Raw genomic sequence first — 17,340 nt, forward strand, 5'->3', positions numbered from 1 at the left:
GCCAAAAAGAAACCCAATCAATAAGTGGGCAAAGGAATTGAAGAGACACTTTATAGAAGAGGAAATACAAATGGGAAACAAATAAATAAAAATATTTTCAACATATCTAGCAATCAGAATAATGCAAATTAAAACTGCACTGAGATTTTACATCACTTATAATGGCAATTTTCAAGAATACAAGTAAAAATAAAGTTTGTGACAATGTGGGGAAAAAGGTTCACTCATACATTGCTGGGGGGACTGCAAATTGGTGCAACTGCCCTGAAAATAAGTATGGATATGCTAAAAAATTAAAAATGGATCCACCATTTTACTCTGTTATCCCACTCCTTGGTATATACCCAAAGGGTTCATATATATATTTGTGTGTGTGTTGGGATGTTTGTATAAATATCACAGTGAACTTCTTCATCAGTTGCAACCACAAAGTGGGGTCCTAATTAAAGTAGTATATTTTCATGCTTATACAATTATATCGAGGTAGATTTTACTGTCATAGCAAAAAAATATAAATGAATGAATAAGTAAATAAATAAATAATAAAATAGTAAATGGCATGTATCAATAAATACAAGAAAGACCAAGAGAATAGAGAAAAGTCAATAAGGGATTGAGGAGAAATTTTAATCAGGGAAAACCAGGGATTGAGTTGGAGAAAATTATATTTTGTGCTTCTATAATTAAGTCAGAATCAACCTCATTTTTATTTGTATTTGTGATTTTAATATGCTAACAAAAATTTTTAAAAAGTAACCAGAATTCATCTGTAAGTGGGAGCTTATCTTGGTAAACATAAAATTCAAATTGAATGTGGAGGAGAGAAAAAGGACTGGAGGAAATTAGAGAATGGAAAGAATGTGAGAGTTCAGTATTTTATACTTAAAGGAATCTGGGGTTCTACAAAGAATTTAATGAGAAAAGATGCATGATTTTCATTGAATTTTCCAATACAATATGACTGGAAATAGACGAGAGAGAGCAGTTACAACCCTTTTTCCAAAAAATTTTGAAGACTGTATCAATGGGGTGAATACTTCAGTAAATTGCCAGTCAATATTGCATTTGTTTCAGAAAAAAAATGATGTTTTGCTGTGAAAAAAAGATAAGAATATCACAATTATGCATGCATTGTGGGAGGTTTATTTAAGGGAAGATTTTTTTTAATACTAAGACTTAAGTTCATGAAAAACTTTAATGAAAATCAGTGTCAGCAATTTGACAGTTTTCTCCCTTTGGATATGTACATAACATTTTACTATAAAGTAAGATTACTATGCAGTGAATTTAAATAGAGTATGATACATTTTCATTAATGCTACAAGAATTATTTTGCACATACATGAAGAATTTTTGAATTTCCTTTGGCATTCAGATTATGTCAGTCATTGATATATGTAAGGGAAGTGTCCTCCTTCACCTCTGAAGGTTTATGCATTATTTTTCTTTTTCAGTGCTTAGGCCCAAGTTTACTCTTTTGTAAAAGGCAATACCATTCTTCACAGGATCCCACAGTTGGTTCAGACTGAGAAAGATAGATGTAGAAATTCCACTTTAACACTCATGCTTCTGCATTTTATTTTTTAAATAATCTTCCTTTTGCACTCAAAAATTAAAACTCAAGCATGGGTTATGGTAAATTATGGTGACCTTACAATGATTGTCAATGTTAATACACTAGAAACTACATTATAGGGTGAGGAAGAGAGAACAATTTCACACAATTTATATCAAATTATTGGGCTAAGGAGAGACATCCATAGAAATTAAGTTAGTTCTCACATACTAATCAGCATCAGTATTGAGGCAGGCAGTCTCAACCTTCTGCAACCCAGAGCTGACCATCTTTATCCAATGGGTCCATGTAAGGGAATGCACAGTGGAGTGTATTAGGAGCCAGGACAGCACTGAAACACCTAGAGCACTGCCTGTGCCTTTGATCTGTTCTACACAAGATGTAAAAGGGGATAGGAGCAGAAGCAAGAAGGAGGAGTACTGCTACTGTATTGCTAATTGCTGCTGGTTAGAGAGAAGCCATGCCTATTGCTGATTTGCAAAGCATTCTAGTATAACTCTATACTTTAAAAAGAAAAAAACTTACTGAAAAATTTGAAAGAAAAAAATGCTTCATCTGTCTGGAACTTTTGATCTTTGTGTTTGTATAAAATTTGTGCTCATGAAATGAAAATTATGCTGACAGAAGGTTCCCTGAAAGAGGAAAAGCAAGTAACCATTTGTTATCTGGGACACAGCAAGGTGGTTTGGTTTTAGGATGAACTTGTGCTGCGTATTTTGAGATACATGTTGTAATACAAAGCTGCTCCTCCACCCTTTCCATTGCATCACAACCTAGCTTGTCAGTCTGAAAGCTGCTCTCCCCATTCTTTCCGGTGCAGCCATTTTCCCCACCTCCCAACTACTGTCAGTCTGTGAACATCCTAACTAGCTATTGGTTCATCAGTCAGCTTGCAAGTATCCTTCTCCATTATTGGTCCCCTGTTAGCCCAGTGGAATTCTTAAAGATAGCTTCACCGCCATCTTTTCTCTCTTGTTTTTCTCTCCCCCTGACTTGCTTTATTTCTCCTCCTCACTTTCCACTCTCTCTAGTGTGTGCCCTTTCTCTTTTCTCTTTCTTTTCCTCTCATTTTTTCTCTTACCCTGCAGGGAGACACTCTGTTTGCTTAATAAACTCCCTTATGTGATTTCCCATGTCCGGCATGGTTTTCATGGGATTCCTTACACATGTTCCATGAGAAAAGTGTCTAGCAGGTTGGAAGTCTTTGCACTGTCCTTTCATCACTGTGTGAAGAGTGCAGTGCCTTGAAGATGGCTCATTTTCCTTTTCTGGGGATATCCATGCCCTAAAAATAGAAAAAAAAACTACATGTAGACCTCTGGCTGCAAATTGCCTTGACCATTTTTGTTACAAACTAAAATGGACTGCAGTTTTCCCCTGGAACTTTTGCTGTAAAGAATATTTTGATTCCTGAATTACCCCAAGTTCACTCTTACAGTTAGAGACAATTGTGCAAAGCATACTTTTTGTGGGGAATGGAGAAAGTGGAGAAGATAAAGAAATATTTAAGAATTTTTTTTTTTGGAATTACTTTGCCATCAATTTGCATTATAGCTGACTCTAGTTTTCATCTGAAACATTTAAATGCATTATAATTTTACATGATGCCAAAAATATTCATTTAAATTTTTGAAATCTTTGTTCTCTGCTGGACTCAATTTATGATTTAAAGAATTTACCCTACCTATACAAAGGAATTGTAAGGATAAAATACATAAAACTTCGCAGCTAATATTATTTACACATTTGGGAGAAGCTTTATATATATGCAGCATCATTCTTACTATTATCTAGCATATCCAAATGAAAAAGATATCTTATGGTTTTACTAATTATGTAAAAAGATTAACTCAAGAGCACTGGAACTGGTATGCTTGATTTATGCCTCCCTCTCTGAAGTTTATGTCCACAGGCAATAAACAGAAGGAAGAATGAAGAGGGTGGAAACACAGAAATAGTTGCAAAAATAAATTTACAAACTAGAAATGCTAAGCCCTAGAGATCTGCCCATGGTGTGACTTTTGTTCTCTTACTCTACAAGCAATTGCATTCTCCTTTACAGTCCTTTTGTATTTTAATTCTGACAATGTTTTATGTATACAGATTCAATTACCTTCTATTTATCTTTAAGTCTTAAACCTGATTGTCACTTCATGAACACTTACTCTTCTATTCCACATGGTGGAGTCATGTACTACAAATTGTTCTAAATATGTACACATTACAGTACTTTTTAGGGTTAAAAATGGCTTTTAGAATAGCAGTACACAAAATTTATTTATTAAGGTAGCTAAGACATGTTCCAGGGTATTCAATAAGAGCTTGTAATGAAGTTTGAATCTTCTGTAAGTAGTTACTATCTGCCTACTTTTACACATATACTTCACATTAATGTTTTACTAGTAGATTTATTTTTTTAATGACATGAAGTTCATAGTCACATACATTTTTTAAAAATGTGATCAAAAGACAAAAACATGAAATTCCATCAATATTGCAGTATACTCTCTATATGATAACTTTCTATTTTCTAAACCTTAGCACTAGAATATATTGTAATACTTCATAGAAACATTTGGCTTTAAGTTACACAGATCAGCATAAATAATCTGGATTATTCAAGAGTGACATTGTCAGCAAAGAGATGATAATATGGGATTATGCATATGATATGCTTACACAATGCCCAGCAGATAGTAAGCATTTTAAATTGCTAACACATTGTAATCATTATTTTTCATTATTACAAGAGCTCTAATAGTCACTAATTTTCAGTGAAATGTTTCTGTTGAATACACTGAATAAACTTATTTATCAAGAATTTTGTTATGTAAATATAAGCAAAATTTATCTCATTCGTGAGCACAGCATAATTTATTAGGTTTCATTCCCCAGTACTGCCTCACTTCTTCCCATGCTCTGTTCCTCTCTATACCTCTTCTCTACTCTATTGATCACCCTAATATTTTCATGAGGGTCACCACCAATTTTTCTTTCCTTTCCAACATCAGCATATGACAGAACATTTAACCTCTATCTTGAGAGAGGCTTATTTAACTTAGCATGGTGTTCTCCACCTCCACTCATTTACAAACAAAAAGATGAAATTCCATGCTTCTTTATGACTGTGCAGAACTCCATTGTGCATTGTGTCATAAACTTGAGAAGCCTGTCCTGTGTGTGTACTATGAAGACATAGCTAGAAAGAAAATGTGTTTGTCCTGACTAGTCTATCCATACATTAACTTCCATTACACTTCAATAACTGGAAGAAATTTTGGGTCGTGAAAAGTGTTTATTAGGAAGATTTGTGCCTGCATGAGATATTATGGTAACTTCTGTTTCTCTTAACTTAGTAACTGAGGCCTAGGGACATGAGAAATGTCACACATAAATGGAATTATTTTCTTAACCCCTTATTTACAGGTGCTCTGGGGGTGTGCATTCAAGCAATAACTATCATTTCCACCTCAATTTTTAAATGCAAAACCTGTACATCTCAATAGAGGCTGAGGTAGGTCTGGGAATTCAACTTTGGTTTTTCTGACTCTAAATTTCTTAGGGTTTATTTTAAACAATTGCTTTATATAACTCTTTGGTTAGAGGCAGTCACACTGGTTAGTGTCCTCAAAGGAAAAAAAAAAAAAGCATTTTGAAACAGCTAATGACACTTTCCTGTTTTACATCCTTTTTCTATATTCTACCAAATAGAATAGAACAAATCATATTTAGTAAACTCAAAGTTATAACTCAAATTTAAATATAATTTTACACTACAGTGATCTAAGGCATTGTCTTCAAGAATGCCATGATTTGCAGTGTCAAAATAAATATTCCATTTCTCAAGTTATGAAAATGAAAAACATCATTACCTTTTCTATAAATTGAACTTCCACTTCTGAACTGAAGGATGTATTTGGACAAAATGTGCTTGGTGCAACACACATGGCAAAATTATAAGACGCAAATTGATTGATGAAGGAATGTTTTGTGATGTTTTTAGAACCTCAAAGAGATGACTTCAAAAATGACATTGGTTCTTGGTTGCTTTTCTCATAGCCTCAGAAAGGAAAGGTATGCTCCTTAAGCAAGACATTTTATTACAAAATTTGCAAATACAGGCAAACCTCACTGTGCATAGGAAACCATGCAAAAAAGGGGTTAAAACAAGAATACAGATCACATAGACTATAATTTCAGTCCACGTGCTACCTTGCAGAGTGAAGACTCAGAAACAGGTAAAAATCAACATAGAAAATTATTACTTTTCATTCATTGCCTCCATCATTCAATGAAAATCTAAAAATAAAAAAGTACAGAAAATATAAGTTGTCTGAAATTATTCCCTGAAACAATTATAATGTATTTAGCATAGACAAATTCTGCAGCATTTCATAATACTCTAAACCAGGCCTCATATGAATCTTTCTGATAAAATTAAAGTACATCTTTAGTTTCCAGTAGAAAGACAAGGAATACTGCCATTTAGAGAACCCAATCTTAGAAGTTGAGGCTTCCAGATCTGTTGTGGGAACATGTGCTGTGTTCCCCACCACATTCTCAGGTCAATTCCATTCCAAATGTGTTTCATTGGTACTCCTTTTACATATATGACAAGCTGGTGGCTTTATATTATCCACTGTTTCCACTCTATAATTGATTAACAACTGTAAAGTGATCATTCATCAAGTCATTTTAATAAGATCCAGAAATTATCACTTACACAGATATGTGTAAAGCATGTATTTGTGCATGTACAGATATCCATATCTATTGATTTTACTCTTTAAGAAGTGTCATGCTTGCAGAAGTAAGGTATTCCAATTCTTTTTTAACAAAGAACAAAGGTTTTCTTCAGTATAGTGGAGTCACAGTGAGCAAAATTGGTAAGGATAAGTCACAAAAGATTGAAAAACATCAAAAGATTATTGGTACTCAGTGGGAAAGTGTGGGAAGCCATCCTTGTTTAGCAGAATCAGACCAGGTTGAGGTCATGGGACACAGATGCCTGACTTCTAGTAACTGTCAAGAAGCATGTGGGGCTGCATGGGAGTGGTTCCCCATCTCCTTCTGGTATATTCCCCCTTAAGAGAATAGCACCCCTAACTCCACCCTATGCTGTCTATCACAGAAGAAGCTCCTCCCAGTCCTTGCCCCCTTTACCTGTATATTATAAATAAATGAGAATTGGGTCAGTTGTAAGAGCCAAGAGCTGGTCTGGTCAGACCCGTTATGACCCTTCTCATTTAAAAAGAGTATTGGCTCTTGTGTGTTTATTGAGTAGATAAGTTTTCTGGAAAATTGAGTGATGTACAGCCAACATCCTCCTCTGGCAGTTCATCCTTTTCTTATCCACGTGGGATGTGGCAGAGAGGACCCCCACATTTTAAACCTGGACTGTGGCTATACAAGAGGTTTTTAGAAGAAAGGAAAAAGGTAAGGTGTTGAGCCCTTTCCATGGGAAGTGCATGCATGTGAATAAGTTTAGTAGTAAGAAATGAAATGGAAATTAATTGTGTGATGTTAAGACTGGAGATTTTGCTTTCTACAGAGATAGAAATAAAAATAGATCTGTTCAATTATTTTCAATGCTTAGCCAAAGTGAAAATTCAGTGAAAAGAATGCAACTCCTACAGTACTTGAAATGTAAATAGAGACCTGGTTTAAATAGTGCAGTCTTGATCAGGCAGGTCTGCCTACATCTCTCAGATGGTATGAGACTGAGAACTAACTTGGCTTAGATAGGTGTAAAAGTTTAGAATCCTGAGAAGCAAAAATCCTAATTAGAAATTCAGGGAAAAATCTCTAACTTAAGAAGGGGAAATTACATCTGTGAATTTCCTAGTTTAAATATGTGTGTTCCTGCCATGGCTTCCAGCCCTCCAGAAACAGTTTGGTTTCTGCTCCCTGGGGGGAAAGATGGAAGCCTACAGAATATGGCTGCTCCCTACTTAGGCAGAGCCCCTCAGGGCCAAGTCTCTTGATGAGTAGATAAATAGCATGAGCATTGAAAGCACAATGACAGGCTACGGAAATTTAGTTTGGACTGTAATAGAAAATTACTTTTATTTGGACCACGATGCTGATTTATGGACTTTGGGAAAATTAATTGCTGGTCTTAGGCTATTAATAACTTAAATCTAAAATTCAGAAATATTAATCCTCCAAAACATCTTTGTGTTCTGGGGAATTGTTGGTTGACAAAAAATAAAAGTTTCAGAATCTAGCCCCATGCATGTTTCTGTGAACACCTGATAGTGGGAGCAAAGTTTCTATTCAGAGGACTGGAAGGCATTCAGATGTAGAGGAAGATGAGTTAGCATGAGACCCGTGTAATTTACATTTGAAAGGTCCTGCTCCAGTATGTCATCTTGCTCTTTGGGAAGATAAATTGAATGGAGTTCAGACTACCTTGGGCATGCTTACCAGGACAATTTGCTGATTTGGGACAACAATTGACTTATGATTTACAAACTTATGCTCAAATAAGTGAATATACACAGAGAACATAGAATTACCCAGCCAGAAAGAAAAATCTCTAGACCCCAGCCAAATTCAGCAGGGGCCAGAGAAAAAATTTGCAAACTTTGTAACAACTAACCTAGACAGTGTTGCCACAAGAATTTGGAGATAGTCCTTGTTAGTTAGGAAATTAGGTGACTATAGGGGACAAAGCTGAGCAGATGGAACAAAGAAGCTGAGCGACTGGAACAAAGACCAGTCTGCCAAATGTGACCAGAAAGTTCGCAGCAAGGTGGGTGGAAAGTTCCACTGACACTCACACCCACCTGTCACTCAACAGGAACCACTCCCATCCTAGTCTATAAAAACCCTGGGCAGCCAGGGCCACGTGCGATTTTCTCCGGGTGCCTATACCCTGGGGGTCTGGGAATTTTGCCCAAGAGTCAAATTCAAATAAAGCTTGCTTTGGCCACTTTCTGTCTGATTTTATTTGGCTGCTAACTGTGCCTGCCAAGTCTGTCGAGTTTACATTTGGTCCTGCCCGCTGGAGCTTACAGTCCTCACCTGTAGAAAAACCCCTAGCTAAGGACTTAAGATAATATTGTTTATGTGCTACCACACAAGACATACCTTAAAGCCATTACAGAAGCTTCTAGGGATAACTGGATACTGCAGACTTTGGATTCCTGAGTATAGGGAATTAGATAAGCCCTTTACAGCCTCCTTAAAAAACTCTACACCAAGGAGCAACTGCCCTGATGTGAGAACCAATATATACTGAAAGTTTTTAAAATATCAAAAAGGAATTTTGCTTCAAGCCCCTGTTCTAAGCTTACCTATGGAACAAGATATAACCTGTTTGACACTGAGAGAAAAAAAAAAAAAAAACCTAAACATTCACTCAAAAGTACTGGACAGACATGCATGGACAAATCAGGCCAATAGTCAATGGAATATCTCAGGAGATTAGCATAGAACTTCATTCTCAAAAGAAATAGAAAATAACGTCTCATAATTTTCTTTGTCATTCAAACCTGTCCTAAAAATAAGAAATGCTTAAAAAGTCCTTCTCATCAAATTTTTGCTAGAACCAATAATCTTTATTTTAGTTCCTTACTGGTCTCAATGAAGGCTTACATTGAATTGTAAACGGAGAAACCTGCAGGCTCGCTAGAAGACAACTCAGACCCAAGAAAAATAATTTTAAAAAGAAAAATAAAAGATTTTCAAAAGTTGATAAAAAAATCTATTGATTATGCTTTTTGTCACATTCACCTTTTGATTTAAGGGATGATTCTAAAGGTGAATACAATTACAGGACAAAAGTCGGTGACCCAAATTATTTTGAATTTTTTTCTTTTTATAACTTCAATTCTTAGACAAGTTAAATCAATGTTTAATACATGTTCACTGCTATGTATCTTCACATACAACTAATTATAAAAATTTCCTTTTTTGACTGATTTATAAATGTGTACAGACTATGACTACATTTACATGATTTCAAAATTTACTTACACTTCAAGGATCATGCTCACATTTTAAAATTAAAATAAAAATGGATTTATATAACCTTAATTCATGTGAGTTAATAAAACTTAATTCATATTGGGTAAACAACTACAAATAAAAAAGTCTTCTTTATACTTATTTACTCACATTTCCAGGTAAAAAAACTTTTAATTCACATTTTTCCAGGTGGTCAAATAAATAATAAGTTGTTATATTCTATAATATTTAAGATGTATATTCCCTGTTTCTATTATTTTATTTAAACAGGAAAGAAATTATTAATATTATTATTTACATTTTTTGATATCTTAACTTTTGCAATTAAAAATAAATAAATTTTATTTGAGGTGAATAAAATTAATTATCAATGCTTTTATTACAGGAGATACTTAATTTACAAGGATGGGATGCTAAAAGATCATTGATTGGAACATCATCTACTAAGTATAAAACCATCAGATACTCCTAACTAAGATATATATGACCATTAGACATATTTGTAATTTAGTTACTAAAAGGTGTAAAATTCCTTTATACTCTCTTTTCTCATCGAGAACCAAGATACTAGCACTTAAACTATCAGGTATAATATGTAAGTGCCTAAAACTTTTTTTTAGCCTGATAGTATAGAAAAATATAGCATGTTGAATAAATTAGAACAAAATTTGCAAAAAAATAATTTTGAAAATATTTACATGTAATTAAATTGGCTATATATAATTGGCTATATATTTTTAAATTGTCTATGTATAATTAACACAAGCTGCTAAGATTATTAAAAGATTTTATTCTTTAAATTCTACTAAGTTTCTACTATAAAGGGTGGTTACAAATATAGAAAAGATCTTTTCACAAACCCCTACTAATTGGACCTTCTTACTAAAGGAGAGAAGAAAAATAAAATACTTAAAACATTAATTTCTAATCCAAATAAAATAATTTCTTATGCCTGTTGAATTTCTACTTTTTAAAAAAAGTTAATTTCAAAGACATTATGTTTTATACAATTTGGTTTAATAATAACTTATTTTAAAATACTACCTTCCATTAAAAAATTTAAATTTTTCTTTAAAAGTCAAATTTGATTAATATAAAAACATCAATGACTATATTTAAATTAACCATGGTAATTAGTACTGACTTATTTTGTTAATTATACTCTTGTTTTCCAAATAAAGAAGTATTTAAAATATAAGATTTATAAATGATATTTTATTAAGCTGATGTCCCCAAACTAAAGACTTCTCAATAATGGTCTCTTACAAACACATAATAATAGCAATTTAATTAAAAAATTAATTATGTCATTTAATATTTTTAAATTAATTAAATGTTTACAGTTTTTATATTACTCTCCACACTAAAAAGTAAGTTTAACTATATTTTTTGAGAACATTCAGAAGATACTGGCTTAGAGTGTCCTCATACAAGACAGGCTACATAACTTGTAGGCCCTGTGAAAAATTAAAATGCAGGGCCCCTTGTTCAAAAATTAAGAATTTTAAAACAGCAACCGCAGAATATTAAACCAAGGGCAGAGCCCTTCTGAGTGCAGAATCCTTTATGACTGCACCAGTATAATGCTCATGAAGCTTGCCCTGCCACCATGTTCCACCATGTTCCAAAAGTCAGTCGCAGTGGGACTTGGGACTCTGTAGGAGATGCTTCTATTTGTCCTTGCTATGATTCATGTCTGTGCCACCGTGGAAGCACTGCTACTTTATCTTGGCAGTCTGAGTGCTTTTGCTTCTAACAAAGATTTTCGAGCATCTGTGGAATCAAAAACAAATACATAAACATAGACAAGTTGCCAGTCTCTTGATAGGTGATGGATAACGATGGAGTTTTAGGTTAAAAATAAGGATAAGACAGACAACATTCTTCTTTGCCATTTTTCTTCGAAATATCTTTTGATTAAATCTACAATTTAATCAAAACTAGATTTTGATTCTTGTTTCCTTAATGCATACTTCGGTTCTCTGAATAAAGTGAATTTGTGTTCATCAAAAAAAAAAAAAAAAAAAAAAAAAAAAAAAAAAAAAAGAAGATACTGGCTTAATTAAAATCTAACAATATGGGAAGTATTTTGACACCTTCCCCCAAGAGGAGATGGAATCTCTTGGCATGTCTGTTTCATGTTTCAGATGTGATATTAGATTATGCAACTTAATTTATATTAATCCAAAGAATTATATACAGTTTTTATAAAATAATATTCAACTAAAAAGACTAAAGATGGCTTCAAGATTATGATATCTTCCCTATATTTTGTCAAGAGACCCACTTAGGAAAAATTAAGCACATATAAAAAATTGTTTTTGAGGTTACAGGAATTATTATTAACATTTATTAAATCTTCTAAACTGCTTTCTATACATAAGCTCAGAGAAATATATATTTTGTGCATACAAAATTATATTGTTTATTTTAAACTTATAACATTGTTTTAGATTGCACACAATTAGTATGCTTTTACAGCAATACTTTTAATGACAGGTTTTTGTCATGTATTTCATTTATCCAGAACTCTATGTTGGGCATTTGGACTATTTTTACTACTTTACAAACAAGGTTATTATATATATTCATACAACAATATCCTTATACATAATGATTATCTTTCCATAGAACACTTAAAATATAATTGCTGCATCAATGACATAAATTTTAAGATTTTTAAATGATGAATTAAATTGCTATTCTGAAATTAATTTAGAAAAATAAGACCATTACCTATAAAACAAACAGGTCAAGAGACTAATTTTCAATGTCTGTACTGACTGCATTTTATAGATTTTTAACTCAGTGCACTATTAGAGAGAAAATCAAATCCTGTATTTGGTGGAAACTGGACCTTCTATGATTGTAATGCCCTTTTTAACTTAACAATATTGACTTTAACAATATGTAACTTTTATTAATCTTTCTGGTCAAATAGAAATATTTATTAAGTCTTCTTATAGTTTAAATATGTGTGAAATGCTAGGCCATTGTCTACAATTTAAGGTTCGTAATACTCCAGTTTAGAGTAATTTTTTTGTACAATTTAAGAAAAATAAAAATATAAAGCAGGAAATAGATCACTATGTAAACCTACTTAATTTCAAAAAATATTTTCTAAAAATCATATTAGGAGTTTCACTGCTGCTGAGTGACACATGAAGCAATAGAATGCAACAGATTTTACAATAAGATCTTAAATCTCCAACCACAATATTTATATGCTAGCTTTATTGAACTCTCAGGTAAGTAAAATATGTGGGAAATATGTTGGGCCCATTTCTCAGATCCACCTTTAATACATCCTACAATGTGTACTGGAGAATCAATCCCAATATTTGCTGATTACTTTCAAGTGATGGTTTTGAAGAAACTCACATTACACCCATCCATGTGAATGGATTTGACTCTATTGGTTGTAATGGAACCTTATCTATATGCTGTTTCCATGATAGACTCTGGTTATCTAGATGTAACCTATAAGAAAAAGAGCATAAGGAGTACCTAGGACAACCAGTTATACTGTCCCTTGGAACTTTGGATTTTATGTTTAAATAATTACTAGATTGGGACTTTCTCATACGAAGCCAGTCATTTTTATGAAATATTCACCAATATCTTACTCCCTTAATTGTTCTTCAATGAAATCTGCTGTCTTTCCTAAATGGATAAAATATACAAATGTCTTGCCAATGCTGCATATCTCAAAGATGATGTATATGTTTTTGGATTGACCTTCAAAAACTGATGAAAGACAGTTATATCAAAATATCTTTCTCTAGAAGACTCAAAGCCAGAAAGGCCATACATGGCAACATTGCCACTAAGTGTGTCACTTTTACTTCTTCTAAAAAGAATTTGCAAACAACCATGTTTAGCCTAAATCTTTAATGCTATGGAAGATCTAAGGAACTAGGCAAATAATTGAACACATTAAAACTATTTTTAGTATACAAAATAAGATTAAATGTACAATCATTCTGATTTTTGAAACTCCATGTAATTTGGACTATTCTCTATTATTTGGATATTACTTTGCACTGCTGGTAGCCATGTAATAAACACCAAATTAGAATCTAACAAATTGATTGATATTACATCAGAAAGATGAATAATTCACATTTATATTCTAACAGTTACTTCTTTGATGGTAATTTGGTTCATATATATTTTCATGTATTCTTTTAGGTTCCTATCTGTTCCCACATTCATTATATCTAGGGATATGATTCTTTCTGTTAAGATACTATGACCTCTGAAAGTTAAGTATTAATAAAATAAAATAAATGTTTTAATAGGTACTATTACAAATATCAGTAATGAGCCTTTTGCTCTCAAATTTAAACAAGGTTTAAATTCTATAATAACTATAAGCATGTATGTTGTTACAACTAAATATCATACTTCTCAATGGGACTAAGAGAAAATTAAATATCATCTAATGGACATTTGACATAACAGTAATAATAGCCTGAATTTTGTAAAATTCCATCACTGCATTTAGAGAATATTCAAAAGAATTGATCTCATGGACTCTGCATTTCTGGTTGATCAGATATTTACTAAATTGAATGGTATAATATTGAAATGATATGTTTGGTATTGATTCTTTTCTTTTCATGACAATAGGTTGGCATACTCTCAGAACCAAGAGCCAGGACCTCCGAAAATTTCTCAGAACCAAGACCTGGAACCTTGGAGCAGATCTCAGAACCAAGATCTGGAGCCTTAACATAACTGCCCATCATTTGAATTTCAACATATTAAAAAAGGGGAAATGTGGGAAATCATCCTTCATCAGAATCAGGCTAGGTTGAGCCATGGGACACAGATGCCTGTTTTCTAGGAACTCCCAGGAAGCATGTAGTGCTGCATGGGAGTGGTTCCTGTGCCCTTCTGGAATATTCCCCCTTAAGAGAATGGCTCCCATAACTCCACTCTATCCTGTTCAACACAGAAGAAGCTCCTTCCAGTCCTTGTCCCCTTTGCCTGTGTATTATAAATAAAGGAGAGTTGGTCGAGTTGTTATAAAAGCCAAGAGCTGGTATGGTCAGATTTGTCATGACCCCTCTCATTTATTGAGTGTTTATTGAGTAGATAAGTTTTTTGGGTAATTGAGTGGCGTACAGTCAATATCCAACTCTGTCAGTTTACACTTTTCTCATCCATGCAGGATGTGGCAGAGGACCCCCACAGAAAAGCAGGCATCTTGCTTATGTTTCATGCTTATCTCATTCTAACAGGGCTCTAACCTTTGAGCTGTTTTACAAGTTTATAAGCTGAAGGTAAAAGATAACTATACCTAATACCTGTCTATAGATCTAAATTGCATCTGGTAGATAGAAAACAGATCAATCTGCATTTCCACCCTGGTAGAAAAGGCCAGACTTATATCTCTCTGTGAATTCATTTCAGCATTTTCAATCCAACTCTTGTAAGTTTTGGACTTTTGGAAATCATTGAACTGTTTATAACATCATACTTTTTCTTTTATTAATTGATGGTTTAAGTAATCTGCATTTGTCATCTTTCAAGTTTAACATTATTTGTAAGAATATCATAATTTTATCTTTTTAAATCAATTTTAACTGCCTAAATCATACAAAATGTTGATTAATAAACCATGACATATAGCATTTAATGCTTGATTCCTCTGAATGACTTACACCATTAAAAAAGTGGATATAGTATATTGCTGCATGACTTTGGCTACTGGTGTCTTCAATAACTGTACAATATTATGCTGGTACAGATGTGTTCCAAGAGAAGAAAAGTTGCTAGAATAAAACTAAGTCATCAGTCAAGGAAATGGTGTTGTGATTAATGGACTTTCAAAGAACTGGAGTGCTGCTTTTAAATTAATGGACATGTCTTTGTACTCGCTTATAAAGGAGATAGTGTTTAATGTGTAATAGGGAGTTCTATTAGCAATGTTTTGTGCATGGGGATAGGAAATTCATTCCTTGTGATCAAACTGAGACTTCTCAACTCCCTTTCTTCCTTCACACTTCTCAATAGTTAACTGCTTCAGTGCTGTGCTCCCTAGCACTGGCCCAATACCTGATGCAGTACTAATTATACTGTATTGGAGGTGTCATTCTCAGTTTGCTTACATATTCAACAAGACTGTGACTTTTGGCCCAGTGTTTCAGGTTAAGCTACTGGGAACAGGCCGGGGATGTGTGAGGGGCTGAGAACTCCTCTATCTGTCTTGCCCTTCTCCTCAGTCTTGGCCAACAGACCCCACCATGACCCCAGGCTACCTTCAGAGCCAATCACAGACTTCCAGTATTAGTCATACATTATCATTCTGCCATTCTATGGAGCCATGCTTACCATATGATTTCCTTCAAGCTCTTAATTGGGATGAGCAAACATTTAAAAATGGGAAATTATTTGAGACATTAACAAGCTATGTGATATAATTTTAGTTGCTGCTGATTACAAAATTACAACTCATAGATTGATACTCTCTTCTGTCTCAGATTATTTTGCTGCAATGCTTACTAATGATGTCATAAGTCAGACAAAAAGAAATAAAAATGAAATGTGTAGAACCAAACTCATTTTTGTCCTTGATTCAGTATGCATATACAGGTGACACTGAATTAAAAGAAGATAATATTAAATTTCTGTAATCTGCATTTTGCTTTCTTTATCTTTCACAGATTGTGAAAGCATGTTGTAAGTTTTTAATAAAATAGCTCCACCTGACTAACAGTCTTGGAATCTGTTCTTTTGCTGATGCCTAGTGTTATACAGGTTTGCATATAGTGGCTCACAATTACACTATGGACCATTTTATGGAAGAAATCAGAATCCAGAAATTTGTATTACTGTAAGTCAGTGAAATACAAAGCTCTTGACCAGTGATGTCATAAACAGTCCAGACGAGGACATAATATTGATTTTCTTTTTTTAAACTTGTGTCCCTCATAATTTGAAACAGAGACAGAAAGATCTTAGTTAACTTTTGGCTTATATTAGGTTTCCACTGTTCTCTTAACTCAAACCATGGTTCCAAAAGATTTTGTTCCTGGGTACAAGGGATATCTTGTTACCTTTTTTTCTACATTGTACCTAAAAAATCATGAAATGTGCTCTTTGATTACAGGTTATAAATGCACAAATGCAGAAGTTTCATCAAAAAGTTTCACTCACTATGCACTCACTTTTTGCAATAAGAACATTGTGGTTTGAATTTCAAGGTTCTAGCACAATCTAAGAGCACTTTCAAGAACCAGAAGAAATGTTTTCATTTCAAAGCTTTTGTACCATTGGTTTCTGGTATATGCTCTTAGATTGAATTTTCTGGAAATGTTTTACCAGTGGATTTCACTTTCAAAAAGTGATCCTCTTTAAAGTTTCACTCAGTTCCAAGATGTTGGTTCTAATAGAAGCAGAAGAACTTTTATGAGCCCCATTTGTATACTTTGCCAGAAATCTTTTTTGAATGTGTTAGCTGAGAACACCATAGATGTGCTTACCAGTGTATTTTCAGGAAGCAACTTCAAACTGTATTTTCTCACATTGTTCTCATTCAGAACACTGTCAATTTAATTTGGATGAATAAGTACAAAGGAAATGTACTTTTGAACACAAGATTTCCTGCTTTCAATTCAAAGAGTTTGTAATATTGAAACAGGCAGTTAATTTAAAGGGAAAAGACACTTAAAATGAGTTTTCTGAAAAAGTGTCACAAATGGATTTCAATGAATCCCTGGGAAACTGATGTTTTCTGCAGTCCCACCATGTTCCCTGAAAATGGTGCACCCAGGTACAAGGAACCA

The 17,340-nt window shown here is 33.5% G+C and overlaps 1 pseudogene; it reads left to right on the top strand.

Annotated features, from left to right (window-relative positions):
• The first annotated feature begins 15,798 nt into the window (after nt 1-15,798).
• LOC124973247 (kelch-like protein 5) lies at nt 15,799-16,556 on the top strand (annotated as a pseudogene).
• Nucleotides 16,557-17,340: the final 784 nt, after the last annotated feature.

This window comes from Sciurus carolinensis, assembly GCF_902686445.1.
Source record: "Sciurus carolinensis chromosome 14 unlocalized genomic scaffold, mSciCar1.2 scaffold_114_arrow_ctg1, whole genome shotgun sequence".
Classification (NCBI taxonomy): domain Eukaryota; kingdom Metazoa; phylum Chordata; class Mammalia; order Rodentia; family Sciuridae; genus Sciurus; species Sciurus carolinensis.